The sequence below is a fragment of the Rattus norvegicus genome, chromosome 1 (assembly GCF_036323735.1).
Source record: "Rattus norvegicus strain BN/NHsdMcwi chromosome 1, GRCr8, whole genome shotgun sequence".
Classification (NCBI taxonomy): Eukaryota; Metazoa; Chordata; class Mammalia; order Rodentia; family Muridae; genus Rattus; species Rattus norvegicus.
This window is the reverse complement of record NC_086019.1, coordinates 73910871-73927908: the sequence shown is the minus strand read 5'-3', so window position 1 is coordinate 73927908 and position 17038 is coordinate 73910871. Positions and strand designations below refer to the sequence as shown.

At 39.1% G+C, this 17038-nt stretch overlaps 1 pseudogene; it reads right to left on the bottom strand.

The window, feature by feature from the left end:
• Window positions 1–4141: 4141 nt before the first annotated feature.
• On the bottom strand, window positions 4142–16681 carry Nlrp4b-ps3 (NLR family, pyrin domain containing 4B, pseudogene 3; annotated as a pseudogene).
• Window positions 16682–17038: the final 357 nt, after the last annotated feature.

Sequence of the window (17038 nt, the reverse complement as noted above, 5' to 3'; positions counted from 1 at the left end):
TATCAGATCTTCTCTTTGGGGCTGGGGAGGTAGGTGTTGGGGAACATGTCACGGTGAAACAAAAGGATCCTCTGACAACCAGACAAGGTAGAATCCTTGAATTGTCTTGGGTCTGGTGTTCACAAGATGCAGATGTGGGAGTCTTCTGGCCTGAGATCACTGATATACTCTGTCTCAAAAACTAAGGAAAAACATTTGATGAGTACTCCTGCCCTACACGCTTGAGGAAAAACACACAGACAACACACACACACACACACACACACACACACACACACACACACACACCCCTACTCCCTACTTCTATGGTCATATATGCATTATGCACAAATTCAGTCTTTATTTGTAACAGTATCTAGAGTTTTCCAACTATATCATTACCTTTTCCTCCTCACTGTTGATTAAACTTTGTAATCATGCCATTTTTGTTTTATTGCCAATGAACTTGTACTTAGTTCCCATGGTGACACAACTATCAAGTCTTTCTGTGGAGGAATTATTTTGGTCTTTCTCCCCTTATGTTTTGACTCCAGGTGTCTATATGCAGTATAGGTAGCCAAGGACTGGTCATCCTCTTGCCTTCTGCCAACTGAGGTAGCCTAAAAGTATTTATTTGTTTGATTGACTGATTGTTTTTTTAATATATGTAGGTGCGGATGTCCTTGAGTTTTGAATTCTTTGCCTCCCTTAACAGCCTACACAACTAACCCTGGGTTTCCTTCCTTCCTTCCTTCCTTCCTTCCTTCCTTCCTTCCTTCCATACTTTGTTCCTCCCTCCCTCCCTTCCTTTTTGGATGACTTATTTTTCCTACAAAGAATATTTCCATGTACCTCCAATATTACCTGCAGCTGTACTTCCCTCTTTTGAAACTGGTGAGCTGTGGGCTGGTTGGAGGGATGGAAAGGAGGTTGTCCCAGTCCCATGCCACCTCAAAAAAACTAGGGTCAGTGTGTAGCAGTTTTCAGGACTATCTATCTCTGTGTAGCCAGGTAGCTTTTCCAGAATGTTCTAAGTAGCAGCTCTCAAAGCTGATCTCATATAAGGTCTCTATGGACAGAAGAGAAGGCACAAACCACTACAAGCCTGAGCCAAGTCACACAGCTAAGGAAAATAAGAGATGGAGCCCCATGCCCATGTGTGAATGTTTTGTCCCCTCACTCCTTGTGCAATCCAACCTACCTTACATTTAGCCAGTTCTAGGATGTCTGTGGATTTTTCTTAACACTGGATGTCAGAGCTATACTGATATGTATACCTGTAATGTCAGGACTCTGGAGGCTTTTTAGACAGGAGACTAGCCTTAAATGTAAGGCCTACCTGGACTATATAGAAAGCAGTAGTTTTGCTTTGGCAGCAGTATGAGTCATAAAAAGAACAGCAGCAGGAGTAGTATGATAGCTCAGGGTGCGTAGCATGCAGGAGTCCCTGGGTTCTTAGCAATCATCAAACTAAACCATAATTCCAGGACTTGGAGGTGCAGACAAGAGGACCAGATGATCAAGGTCATCTTCCAACATAGGGATTTTGAGGCAAGGCTAGAATGTGTGACACTCACTCTAAAAACAAACACTATCCTACCCTTAAATCTTGAAGCCCAAGTCTGAAAAAAGTGACTTGGCAGCTCATAACAACCACATATACCCTGTGAATCAGAAGTGCCCTCTGTTGCAGAGAAGAAAACTCGGCATCCATATGTGTACTAATGATTTCCTGTGACTCATCTGGAATTGGCCTGAGTATTGACTTCATCCTCTGTGCACAGCAGTGAGAAGCTGTAAAGTAGTTACATCCTGCTGAGCCAGTGGGATGCTTTGAAAAACTGTGCATCCTGTGATCCCTGCTGGCCCTGTGGGAGAAGGCACTGGGGAGTTGAGTAGTCAGTGTTCCCTGATAGTCCCTTGGGAGAAAATGGGGAAGAAGTTTTGGAGGGTCTTGGGACTTTAACTTTGGTCATTAAGGAATGCAGGCCTTGTCACAAACTGATATTGTCCTACCACTTTGTGGTGGTTCTATAGAAGTACCCTGTCAGTGCACCTGATTTACTGGGGTCCCTGCCTCAACTCATAGCAACAAGGTCAAGAGAGCATGCACTGATACACTGATCTAATATGATTTTGCCCTTTTCTTTTTCTCATGCATACCATAATAAGGGAACCAGATACCTTTCATATCTGGGCTATTGGGGAATGTGCCTTGAAGAGATTACATAGATAAACTGCTGTTCTTGGCCCCCTCATTCATAATGAGGGTTACCTGTATCCCATGTGAGATCTGAGTTTATTCCCCAGAATGCAAGGAGAAGAGAGAGCATACAGGCTGAATCTTATCACCTAGCACTTTGAGATAGACAGATATACCTCCTTATTCTTTTGTTTATTATTTATTTTGTTTTTTGTTTTTTGAGACATTGTTTCAGTATTTAGCCCTGAAATGACCACACCAGCCTAAAAAGCACTGAGATCCCACTCACAGAGACACCGAAAGGGAGATCGATGCAATAAGCAAGAGATTTATTGATCCAGTGCATTAGAGTAGTTCTGCAATTGGGGCAGAGGCAACCCTGAACAATAAAAGCACACACTTTTTATATGTTTTCAAGGTATAGGTTTTAGGTTAAAGCATGAGTTGGTTATTTCTCCTTGGTGTGGCTTATTACCTTTTGAATTCATTGGTGGCCTCCTATTATCCTTTGAACTCATTGGAAGTCATTGTTGGAGAGATATCTTTGGGATGCAGAGGGGGTGGTGAAAGATCCTGCCCAACTACGGTTAGCTCATTAATGAGGATGGGGGACTGCTAAGGGCAGTTAGCTCATTTCCTGGAACAGGGTGATATCCTAAATTCTTTGGACAGTGTGTTAAAATCCCAGTCACCTAGCCTGGTGTTTCCCTAAGGCAGTCTTTGTCCTTAAAGTTTGAATCTTACAATACCTGTACATGTAAACAAGGATACACATACATCAGTACTCCATTTAAATGTGCTTGTGTGTGTGTGTGTGTTTGTGTGTGTGTGTGTATGTGTATGTGTGTTCATGTATGTGTGTGTGTGTGTGAATGTTTGTGCATGCACACTATAAGTATTTGTAGATAACTTTCATAATGGGATGTGTCTTTTCCTGTGGGTCAAAGCTAGTGTTGGTCCCACATAGAATGCACTACCCCATGCTTTAGCAACCGCCATTCCTACAAGTCCAGTCCTAAAACCCTAATGGCATTATGACCCATGAAGACCACACAGAAAAGGACTTCAAGACTGAAGAAGGCACTAATCCCCTTTGCTTATTAAAAACTACATATGAAGTCCTAAATATCACCCATAATAATTTTATTGTTAGCTATGTTTAAATGTTAAACACCTTTACTATGATGGCATCATAGTAAATATATTATGTAATATAGCATCTTGCCAAAGATTAGAACTTGGGCTAATTATAAACTGATGGATAACTATTTGTTCCACAGGGCAAATAATGTGTCCTTTTTATGTGATAAGTACCTATTCTTCGATTTGATTCAAAGCTAATATTTGGAGCTCTTGAACCTCAGTGACACATTCCTCTCCCACAGTGATGTGGTAATATTGTGTAAAATCTTGAACAAGGCAGAATACAAAATAAAAGAACTGGAGTGAGTCTTTGTGTTCTCTCATCTCACAGATTCCCATCGAAGGAGGCATCTTAATTTTGATCCATATGCTGTGATAAAAATGATCTGACCTAAGCAATAATAGAAAAAAATGCTTACTGGATTCAAAGTTTCAGCTTATGAGTCATCACTGTGGCTATTCAGAAGAGGAAAAAATACCTAGGATCATAGTCACATCGAATGCACAATGAAGAGCACAGAGCAGTGTATTAATGTACACATGCTAGTGCTCAATTAACTTCCTCCACTCCTGTACAGGTCACGCTACTGCTTTCTGAGGAATGTTGCAATTCACTGTGGACAAGTCTTACCACTTCAGTTAACTTCGTAAAGAAATCATCTGTAAACATGGCCAGAGAACATTCTTATCTAGAGAAGCCCATTTTAGGTGACTTTAGATTGTGTCAAGTTGACATTAAAACTATCACAGGACAACAGTATTTAATTTGTGCACTTGTGTCCTGTTTTTCTATTACTCATTCGTAGACTTCTTCACTTTAAAAAATGATCACCACTGGTCAATGAAATGGATCAGTCAGTTAAGGCACTTGCTGTCAACCCTACAACCTGAGTTCTATCCCAGGAACCACATGGAGAAGGGAAAGAACAAATTTCTACAGGATGTCCTGTTTTGCTACACATCTTCACATAATCTTTTGCATGCTGTAGCATGTAGCATATGTACGCAGGCACTCACATACAGTGTAAATAAATAAATGGAAGGAATTTATATTAATTTAAAACACTAGGTTGTTATGAGCATTTCATACTCTTCTAGAAGTTCTGAATTCTTCATCTGCCATGTGATAGTTCACAACCATCTGTAACTCTAAATCCACATCATCTTATGATTTCTGACATGTGCAGGCACTACGTATGCATGTGGTACACAGACACATGCAGGCAAAACATTCATATGTGAAATAAAAAATGAGTAAGACTCATTTAAAATTTTCCTAAAATTGAACTGATTATAGAGTGTGAAAGTTGATTTCTAGATGGGTATATCCACATTGGAAGCCATTGTTTTAGTTCAGATTTCATGGCTCTCTACATGCCATAGAACTCAGAACTCTCATCCCTGAGTGTAATGTCTATGGACACATGACTCCATGTGCTGAAAGATAGGTGCTTCCTGAATCATTTGTGGGAAGTATTTCCACCTGAGGAGCTAAAATTTTTACTGAGAGTAAACTTGAGGGAACTTCTATTGCTCTAGAAATTATATCTAGATGACTCTCAGATATTGTTGGTGGCAGGAATTTGATGACATGTGCTTTACATATAAAATTCAATGGTGGACAGTGTTGTGGTGTTAGAAGCAAAGATGGTGTTCCTGATTTGTGGCTAGTGACAGAAAAGGGGGTGGGAGTGTATGGGAATGTGTATGGAGTTCTAAAGTTCTTGATATGTACACTTTTATCCTATTTTTCTGCCTTGTATACTGTTATTCTGTATGCTTCTATGGTAAACATGCTTTTGGTTTTTCAATGGTTGAGTTTATTGTGTGACATTGTAAGACAAACTTTAAAAGAAAAAAAAAAGAAAGGAAGAAAAATACGTAGCGAGTAGCACCAAGAAGCCACAGATAGCTAGCAAATTATCTTCAGAGCTGTCCTAGCATCAGAGGAGAATAGGATAACCCAATCAGAGAGAAAAGTAAAATTTAAGTCATATAGGAGCCTCCAAATATCCAGGAGAAAATCACTGAGGAAATGTCACTGAATCAGAGGGAAATCCTCTTCTCCTGTTCTGAAAGATGAGCAGGGTGTCTCTTGTGCACCCCCAGGTGTGCACTATCAGAGAATTTGGATTATAGGCATGTACCACTATACTCAGTTTTATATGATGTTGAGGAAGAAATCTTTTACATGTGCAGTTCAGCAGGCAATACTCTGTAAATTGAACTTCTTCCTGGATCCCTGTACATATGAACTGATACAATATTTCTACTACTTCATATCCACCCATCTATCTGTCTGTCTGTCTATCTATCTATCTATCTATCTATCTATCTATCTATCTATCTATGTCTATCAACTATAATTAAGAAACATACTCAGGCATGGAGGCACATGCCTTTCATTCCAGGACTATGGAGACAGGTAGATGGATATCATAATTCCAAGCTCAGTACAGCTATATAGTAAGATCCTGTCTCAAAACAATTAACACAAAATAAATAATAAAAAGATGAAATAGCATATATTTAAAACAGTCAATTTGGGGCTCAAGATGGCATCTATCAGACTGGAGAGAATTCATTGGTTAATTTAAGAGTGCTTATGTTCCTCCTGATATTAAGAATTTGGATCCCAGAACCCACAGTTATTTAAGTATACTTCCAGGGAATCTGATGACCTCTTCTGACCACTGATACCATTTTGACATGTGTGCATATTAAGAGATAGCCACATACACACAAAATAAAAGTGAAAGTTTCAAAAGTGGAAGCTATTGCCAAAAGAGGTGAATTCATTTTTTATATATGTGTGTGTTTTTGTACATACATAAACATATATATGGACATCTGTATGCCCATATATATGTCCATATATATGTACATATACATATACATACACACACAGACACACACATGCACACACACATACACACTGTTGAGTCTGTTTTTGTTGTTTGTGTGTATGTGGTTTCTAGACTGAACACTTGGCATTGCACAACCAGGAAGAGAGAGTTTTGAATCTGTCTATATAAGTCAGCAATGCACAGGGAGAGGTTCTGAAAATGGGACAGAAATAAAGATAATGAATAGTCTGACATGTACCTCTGGTCCATCCTTTCATTTAGGACATTTTGGATTCAGATAGATAAGTCTCTCAGTGCAGAACCATGGTTTAAGCAGTAGGCAGCAACAATAAAATCATAATAATCCTTAGCCACAATGCCAATCTCTTCCCTACGTTTTATTGTTGACTGTAGAAAGACTTCCTCTTCCATCTCAAAAAGACAATAAAGGAACTTCATGGTATTTACTTTTAGTTCAGGGTCCAATAGAATTTCTAGCCACTGAAGCAATTCTTACTTACTGAGACATCTGGTAGCCAAAAATTGCTTCCAGGTTTTTTGTGTTCCAATTCATGTAAAAGGCCAAAAATGAAATAGCCCCCAGCCACCCAAATACACCATCTTTTGACCTTCTTTAGAAAACAGTAGATCTTCTACATGGTGAACATCCTAACTAGGGTGGTTCATGTGGGTCTCTACCAGATAAAACATGGCAGCACAGAACTCCTGGCCAGAATATGTAAGAATTTTCAGATCCCTGCTCTGTTCAAAAATTCCAATGTTCAACAATGCAGGGATATCAGAGTCCACGATTCTATTTCTCCTGAGAGTCTCATAATTAAACACAGGTGTGTCAGTCCACATGCCTGCCACAGCTAGAAAATACAAGCCTTGCAGCTGGTGTTGGCTTTTTTTCACTTGGATATTGGAAATTTTGGGGAATGAACAAATTGAAGATGTGAGTAGTATACAGGGAGGTGGTACGTCAGCAGATGGAGACTGGGTCTTTTACCTTCTCTATCTCATTTTTTAAGACAAGTAGCTACCATGCAGCAGATCACAGGTGAACAGCTGCTCATTTTCTCTTATGAAACTGAAGGCCTCCAGGGCTCTCTTCTATCTTGGAACAAGGTGTGGAAAGATATCTTAATATCGCTTTCCTTGAATCCAGTTATTGTTCTCACATTTGTGTACTCAATCCAGTCCTTCAATTCCTCAAAAACCTCAAAATTAGCTGAGATGAGGAGAGATGATTCGGGGACTATCATCTTCCTGAGAAAACTGCTCAGCAGTTTGGCTGCTCTCTATGCAGTTGTCACACAGCTTTGACGTCTGTTTGGTAAAACCCCATTCCATCCCTTCTAAACTGTCAATGATAAATAAGAGTTTCTCAGGTTGGAATAGGATTTCTTCCATGGGAGCTGAGGGACTGGGCCACTGTCTGGAGATCAGTTAAGTCAGGCTTGCTGTCTTCAATTGTTTCACATCCTGACAGCAGAAGTAGAAGGTGTAGGAGAATTTATTCTGAAACACAAGGCCTTATGACCAATCATGAAAATTTTCAAAAGAATAGTCTTGCCAATTCCAGGAACATCAATTGTGGCTTCTCTTCAGTTCCCTTTGGTACAAGAAGGTTCTCAAATTGATCATATTCATCCCGGAAGAAATTCTGAATACTGATGCTGAACTTTCAAGAACAATTACATGTCAACTTCTTAAAATGAGCTCAATATATATTTGGGTGTACTGAGTCATATTGGGAGAAAAACCACAATATATCAAAATTGAGTTAAACATTTACCCATATATAGTCTTATCTCAATATTTTATTTCAGAATGTACACTTAAATATTTTTTAATAATGTGTTTGTGGTTTCCTCTGGAAGGCAGAGTTGTGAAATATACCCAGAGCTGGATTACTGTTGTCTCATGAGCAGTCCCACATTGGTGCTGGGAATTGAACTCAGGTTCTTTGCAAAAGTGAGGCATACTTCTAGCCACTGAGCCATTTCTTTGCCCCCCTTATGATGAATGTGGTCTGTGGGCCCAGAACAATGCTAGTTAATGTGCAAAAATTTTCACTGGCCCTGGAGCAGAGTTGCAATTCTCTGTGTGTCATGAATGTTATAACGTTTAACGGTCATGTGCTGTTTCAGAAGCTGGCACTTGAAGAGAGGTTGTCACTTTACCCCATTTCAGACCAAATCATGTTACCAACAGTGCCTTCTTGTGTTCTTGTCAGGGAATGGATTGAGCACTAACTCTGCAACAGGAAGGGAAGAGAATAAAACAGCTCAAGAGTAATCCTTGAGACCACCTACATTATGAACTATTTCAAGCAGATTTTTATAACAGGTTGCCTCAGAATATAAAAGGACCTGGAATGAGTAATAAAGCTGACATTAGAATAATGTGAAACTCAGCCACTGGAGAGATAGCTCAATTGGGAGTTCCAACTAGCTCCCCCTCCCCAATCTGGTTTCTGCTGGATTTTGTGAGATGATGATTTTTTTTTTGATGATGATGATGTTATGAGAGCCTGATTTGGGTATGTAACCTTCCTAACATTATTTGTTTTTCAACTGGAATATCGCTTTAGAGGATAATCTCTGCTTTGCATGGGGACTCCAGTTGTTCCCCCCCCCCTCTCTCTCTCTGAAACATTTTTATTGGGTAATTTTTATTTTACATTTCAAATGCTTTCTCTTTTCCCAATTTCTCCTCCAGAAACTCCTATCCAATTCTCCCTCCCTCTGCTTCTATAGGGTGCTCCCCTATGCACTCACTTCATTCCCACCACCCTGCCCTGGCATTCCCCTACACTGGCGCATCAAGCCTTCACAGGGCCAAGGGCCTCTCCTCCCATTTATGCCAGACAAGGCCATCCTCTGCTATGTATGTGACTGGAGCCATGGGTTCCTCCATGTGTAAATTTTGGTTGGTGGTTTTAGTCTAGGGCGTCTGGTTGGTTGATATTACTGTTCTTATTATGGGGTTACAAACACCTTCAGCTCCTCCAACTTTTTCTCTAACTCCTCAGTTGGAGACCCCTTGCTCAGTTCAATTGTTGGCTGAGATCACCCACCTGTGTATTTGTCAGGCTCTGGCATAGCCTCTCAAGATAAAGGCTCCTGTCAGCAAGCATTTCAGGAGACTGAAGGAAAGGCCCTATCAATTTCTCCCAGAAGTTATGAAGGCCAAATTTGATGCTGCTTTTTATGTATCTATGTATCTATTAATGTGTCTATCTAGGCATCTATCTAGATATCTAGTTATCTAGATATCTCTATCTGTCTGTCTGTCTATCTATCTATCTATCTATCTATCTATCTATCTATCTATCATCTATATATCTATCCTACCTACATACCGTTTATTTCTATCATTTGCAAGTTATTATTTTACTTTGACTTGCTGTGTATTAAACAAACATATTCATTCCAAATGAAAAGCATGACTTTCATAGATAATATGCTGGACCATATAGTATTCTCTGTTGTGTGCAACTGCTTTACTGAGACAACAAAAATAGCAACAATGTATGTTGGACTGCATGGCTCTCCAAACTCTAACATCAGTGTCTGTTAACTCCTGCCACATACTCAGATGTGCACACCTAACGGTGTAATTATACATGGCTGGCATAACAGCAGAAAACTAAAAAATGGCATTACTTTTAACATAAGATTGACTGCATAATAATGAAAATAGGTAGTGTCACACTGATATTAAAAGTATAGAATAATGGGACTAGAGAGAAGCCTCAGTAGTTAAGGGCATTGGCTACTCTAGAAGATATTCTGAAAATGGTTTCTAGCACACATACATATCTGTTGTCTCACAGTGCCTATGCATATGATGCATCTCTAGAAGGCCTGGACTCTGCAAGCACTGCACTCACACACAAAGCCCTGCACACATCCATGCACATGTGCAATTTTTGAAATGATACCTTAAATTTTTTCAACTTATACAAGCTAGGGGGAGGGAAAGGAAAGGAGAGAAGGGAGAATCACAGTGGGGAAATACTATAAGCAAAACACAATGACATATATACACACACACACATACATGCATACATACATACATACATACAAATTAAACATTGAAACATTTTGTATTCCAAGTATAACAGTTAATTTTTAAAATGTGCTCAATAATAATAAAAGGTAAGTTGACCAATTAGGGAAACAGTAATAGCAAGGCAAATTGTATACCTTCATAAAAGGTCTCAACTAAATTTAAGAATCACCAGATGGGGGCCAATGAGATGTCTTAGGGCATTCGTCACAAGGCATATGAGGTCCTCAGTTTCTTCCATAAACCTCACAGTACAGAAGCAGAATTAACTCAGAAGTTTTTCTCTGATCTTCGTTTGTGTACTATGTCATGCAAGTGTGCATATGTGTACATATCAAGATATGTGTAAGAAAGGTCAAAAGGAGCCAACACTGATTTTGATATTGATGAGAAATAGCTACACAGGGGAAGGAGGGCATAAGGTCAGTTAGAAACAAAATCCAACCTATAGCCAAGAAAAGATAAAAAGAGAGAAACACAAAACATTGTATGGAGATGTAATATGTGAAGCTCAAGAGATGGCTCAGTGGTTAAAAGCACTCAGAAGACCTGGGTTTAGGTCCAAGCATTCCCATGGTAGCACACACCTTCTGCTGGTTTAGTACCAGAAGAACCAATGTCCTCTTCTGGCCTCCAGTGGCACGGTCACACATGACACACATATGCAGGTACTCTAACAGACACATAAAGTAGTTTTCTAATAGTTCTCATACATATTTTGACCATCGTTTAAAGATTCAATATGTGTGACTGGAATCCCAAAATAAGGTGGGATAGAAAGAACAACACAGAGACAATGTTTAAACAAATGTAGAATGAAGGGTAAAGAATATTTTCTAGTCACAAATATAAGATTATCAGTGAATCCTAGCATAATGAGCAAAGGAAAATGAAAATGATCATAGCAAGATACTGAAACCTCAAAGACAAAAATATACATTAAATCTTAAAGCATCCATGGTATCATCTATCAGAATAAATTAAAGTATGACTTTTAGGATCATACTGTTTATGAAACATGACTTGTCTTTTATAATCTTTTGATGTTAAAGCAACAATGAAGACTAAGAAATCTTATTACATACTGTATTATGTAGCTATTTCAAATACATACTTGACATGTATGTGGGGTAGTGAGAGGGGGAGGAGTAGAGTGCACATGCATGTGGACACCAGAGGTTCACATTGGGTATTTTCTTCAGCTGCTATTTGCTTAAAAAAGATTTATTTTTTTAATATGGGTGAAAGGGTGCTTTTGTTTGCATTCATGCATGTGTACCAGCTGTGTGCAGTACCCTCAAAGAATAAAAGAATGTGCTGAATCCCCTGAAACTGGAATTACAGATGGTTGTGAACCACTAGGTAGATTCTGGAAACAAGCCGAGTTCTTCAGTAAGAACCAGCATTCTTAAACACTGAATCATCTCCTCAGGAGGTCCATCTCATTTTTTGAGACAAATATTTTTCAGCTAGCTCAGAACTTGTAAACTAGCTGACCAGACTGCTATCATGCCTTGATTGTATATGGTTGCTGAGATTAACCATCAAGGCAGATTTTCAAGTTTACACAGCAAGTACCTTGCAGACAAAGACATCACCCTAGATTCCATAAATATGATTTTTTACAGGTATCTTTGCTTGTTGCTGCCCTAAATCCTCAGTTCTACTATTTTATTCTAGAGTTAAAGCTCAAGTTTAGATGTGAAGAGAACATTAATAATGTCCTGTGCAGTAGTTTAATCATCTAGGTTAGGATTGTTACCCTTATATATTTGAATACACAGACTAGAACTAACATGTATACATGAAGCTGACTCCTTCCTCAGGGAAAATTATGTGCCATGACACCTTCTGTCCCTAAGGTAGATGGGCATAAAAACAGCTGTCAAAAACATGACACAAACCTCAGTATCTTAAAGCAGCTTTGACCAACTCACCAACAATCTTCCCTATTGCCCTTCAGTGAGATCATCCCTACTGATTTTCTGGAGGACTTTGAAGGTTGTATACTGGGCTTGCTTCCCATCACAATGTTTCACCAATAAGATGTCAAGGTCTTCCTGAGATGCATCCTTTACTTTGGTCCAAGAAATCTGTTTTAGGCCCATTTGAAGAATATCAAGTATGAATAATTCCTTAAATTTCATGAATTCCACCTTGTTTAGCTCTTTCCAGCATCACATAAAACCAAAATGAGAAAAGAGAGATGCCAGTTTTTTTCTTAAGGAAGATATATTTGTCTTTAGAGAAAATGGATCTGTTGGAAAATCATGCAAGTAGCTTAGTAACAAAAGAACAAGGAGGGTGCAAATGATTGGGGAATTGACTGAGCTGGTAAATTGCTGCACAGGTGTAAAGACATAAGTTGAAACTTCAGTGTTGATATAAGAAGCAAGAAGAACAGCCACACAATTTTTATCCTACAATATCTTCTGCCTGCAAGATATGCTGGGGTAATGGTGAAATAGAATGTGTATAAGTGGCCCACCAGTCTAGTCTAACTTGAGTCACATACCGTAGAAGGAGCCCACACCTGTCACTGTGTTGTTGGCCAGAAACTAAAAGCTGGTCATGTCAGAGATTAAGGATACCAAACACAGCTGGAAAAAGAAAGAAAGAAAGAAAGAGAGAAAGAAAGAAAGAAAGAAAGAAAGAAAGAGAAAGAAAGGAAGGAAGGAAGAAAGAAGAAAAGAAGGAAGGAAAGGACCAAAAAAAAGGAAAGAAAGATGGATGAAGCAAAGAAGTGCATGCTGACAGGAACTGGATATAAATTTCTCCTGAGAGACACAGCCAGAACATGTCAAATACAGAGGTGAACGCTAACAGCAAACCACTGAACTGAGAATTGGACCCCGTTGGAGGAATTAGAGAAAGGAATGAAAGAGCTGAAGGGGTTGCAACCCCATAAGAACAACAATGCCAACCAACCAGAGCTCCCAGGGACTAAACCACTATCCAAAGAGTATACATGGACTGAACCATGGCTCCAACTTTATATGTAGCCAAGGATGGTCTTGCTGGGCACCAATGGAAGGAGAAGCCCTTGGTCTTGTCAACGTTGGACCCACAGTGTAGGGGATTGTCTGGGGTGGCAATAAGGGACTGCTGATTGGGAGGGGAACACCCTTTTAGAAGGGTAGGGCGAGAAGTTAGGAGGATTATGGACAGAAAACTGGGAAAGGGAATAACATCTGAAATGTAAATAAGAAATACCCAATTAAGAAAAACTGTATAAATTAAAAATAAAAGATAAATAAAAGACAAAAAAATAGAGATGAATATTGATATATATGTATATATATAAATTTGAATGTCAATATTCTTATATAATTTTTATGCATAATACATATGCATATGCATAATACATAATGCATAATACACAAAGCTATAATAAAAGTTCTGTTTAAATTGTATTTAAAAAGAAAGAAAAGGAAAAAGATGAAAGAAATAAGAAATTAAGAAAAATGATTTCTAATGATTTTTCTGCTATTTTAATAGAATTTTGCCTGTCACAATCGTCTTAAGAGCCATGCATCATCCAGCAACTCCTTCAAAGGCATCATTCAGCAGCTGAAATGAACAGATGCAGAGACCACGGCCAAACAATTGGTCAAGCCAGCATAACCCCACTGAAGAGGGGAAGAAGAAGTGTAGATGCTAGAGTTGTCAAGGACATCATGAGAAAACACCCAGAGAATCAACTAAGCAGAGCTCACAAATGTTCATAGAGACTAAAGGGACAACCATGGACCCTGTGTGAAATCTGCACTAGAGGTCCACTGCTTACTCAGCTTATATGTTATGATTGTGTAACTTTGTGTTCTTGTTGGATCCTTAACGGAGGAGCAGAGACTGCCACTGACTCTTTTGCTTAAACTTGGGACAATTTTCCTCCTATGGCATTGCCTCATCCAGCCTTGATATGAGGGATTGTGCCTAGTGTTATTGTAATTTGATAGGCTGCATTCAATTGCTATTTCTGAGAGCCCTTCATTTGTTTAGGGGTAACAAGGGAGGACTAGATATAGTGGAAAGGGCAAGTGTGTTTGTGAGGGATCAGGGAGGAAAGGAGGTAGGAGAAACTGAGGCCAAGATATAAAATAGGTAGAGAAACAAATAACCAAACAAAAAGCAGGGTATGATGGCACAGCCCTGAAATCCTAGCACTAGGCAGGGCAAAAACAGGAGTATTGCTGTGGCCTCTGGCAGCTTGTCTAGGCAAATTTGCTGAGCTCCAGGTTTACTGAAAACTCCTGTCTCCAAAATCAGGTAGAGAGTAATTAAGAAAGTTACTTGGTATCAGTATCTGGCGTCCACAGAAATATGCCAATCTCCATCTACATATATGCATGTGGTCACTAAACTATCACCTACTATACTGTTCATTTTGTGTGATAAATAAGGCAAGTTTTTTGGTATGGTCTCATTTTAACTCTCATCCCATTGAAAGTTTCACTAAAACAACACTGTGGTTCTCAATGGTCTCAACGATGAAATCATTTAATACAGTTTCTCATGTTTTTGGTGACCTCTAACTATAATGTTATTTTTCCTAATTCTCTAATTTTGTGACTTTATGAATACCAATGAACATATCTGTTTTCCTAAGGTCTCGGATAACCCCTGTGAAATAGTCATCGAACCTCCAAAAGGGTCTCAACTCACAGCTTCAGAACCACTGCTAGAAACTTGGAAAAATTTCAGGAGCCATAATTGTACAGGCTAATAACTAGCAGGTGATCTTCCTGAGATGGCCGACTCTGGATTATTATCCTATCTGTGACAGGTTCCCCCTTATTAAGCAAGGCTGTAAATAAATTTAGGAAAGATTCCTGCTATTGATATGCTTTTCCTGTTATTATTAAACATATATAACTATCATTAAGTAGTAGCCATGCCTTTGGAACAGATATCTACAAATCTACAAAGATGTACATTTCTTGTAGTGATTCTATTCAGACATTAAGACCTAAGTCTAATGATGATTCTATAAGAATTCCTAAAATTATAACAGTGATTATTAAGCTCTTTTATAGTGGGACTGCTATTAGGTCCTTTTCTGAAAGTAGTGTAATTACTTTTCAAAGTGTCCCTTTTATTTCCTGAGGCTTCCAACTAGCAGGCTGAAAGCTAGAGCCCAGCAGTCCTGCTGATAAAGAACAAAGGCCACATTGCTTAATTCTCTGCTGTAAGGCTACCAGTGTTAATCTCCTAAACCATCAGATTTTTATCCTCAGAAAGAGCAAGAGTCTTTTTAGGACATTTTAGACATTATTATCAGCAGGTGCGTACAGTTAGAGAGCTAGAAAGTCCTGAGAGCCTCAGATTTAAATTCACCACCTCATCACCAGAGTCCTACACTGTGTACTCCACCACTACCTAGCAGAAAACAAAAAAAGTGACATGTATTACTCTAAAGAATTACTCATGGGGCTGGAGTGATAGCCCAGTACTTAAGAGTATTTGGTGCTCTTGCAGAAGATCCATATTTCATTTGCAGCATCGATACTAGGGATCTCACAGCTGTCTGTAACTTTAGCTCCAGGCAATCTGACACCCTTTATGGACTCTGAAAGCAGGGCACACATGTATTGCTCCTACATAGAGTCATGAAAAGACGTACCCATAAATCTTAAAAGAATTACTGCTACCTCTAATTCTGTTGATACTAGGTGCAATGCTAGCACAGGATCATATTTATGATGCTATTAGGATAACAGTACATGTACAGTACAGCATAAAACACCTGTAAATATTAACAGGTAGTTGAGTCCAGTGACATTAACCTGGAATTCCAGCTACTTTAGAGAAGAGGCAGGAAGATTTCAATTGTAGGGTCTGCCTACCTACTAACACAGTGAAGTTCAGGGAACCCTGAGCAACTTAGTGACTTCATATTACATCATCCTCCAACAAGATTTCAATGATGGTGAGGTGTGCATGGCAAAGGTTTAGCATACCAGATGATCTTAAAGTGAACTTGAGTTCAATTACCAGCATCAATATCAGATGGCTCACAATCACCTGTAACTCCGGTTCAAGGGCATCTAATAACTTCTTCTGGGTCTCTGGGTAACACGCATGTGTGTTGTACACTGAAAAAACACTCATACACTAAATAAACAATAAATAAATAAATAAATAAATAAATAAGATTTTTGACGTGTATAAAAACAAAACCTAAAGAGAGGGCTGGTGCTTCCAGTTTCCATCTGCACCTGGGAGCTGACCCTGTGCTACAGCCATCAACACTCCTCCAATCCTCCCAAAGAAACCTTGTTCACCAGAAGTGTTGACACACTCAACCTCACAAGTGAGATCACTATTACCCCTGCAATACCTGGCAAAATTAGGACTTACCAGAGCTCAGTGGATCCAGGAACCACAGCACAGCCATGAAAATGATCCTTCCTGTTTTCATCTGCACCATGAAGATGACCCTGTGTTATACACTTCACTACCCCAATCCTGTCAACAAAACTTTGACTACCAGGAATGTTGACACACCCAACCTCACAGGCTCACAAGAGGAACAGTTTCCAGTCAGAGACTACTAGGCCAGCTAACACTAGAGATAACAAGATGGTGAGAATGAAGCTCAAGAATGTAAACACAGAAACCAATGCTAATCGGAATTACCAGAAAATTATTCTTTTACCACACCAAGCCATAGATACCCCAACATACCTGAAAAGCCATATTTTGATTTAAATCACTTGTCGTGATGATAACAGAAGACTTTAGGAAGGACATTAATACCTCTCTTAAAGAAATACAGGAGAACAGA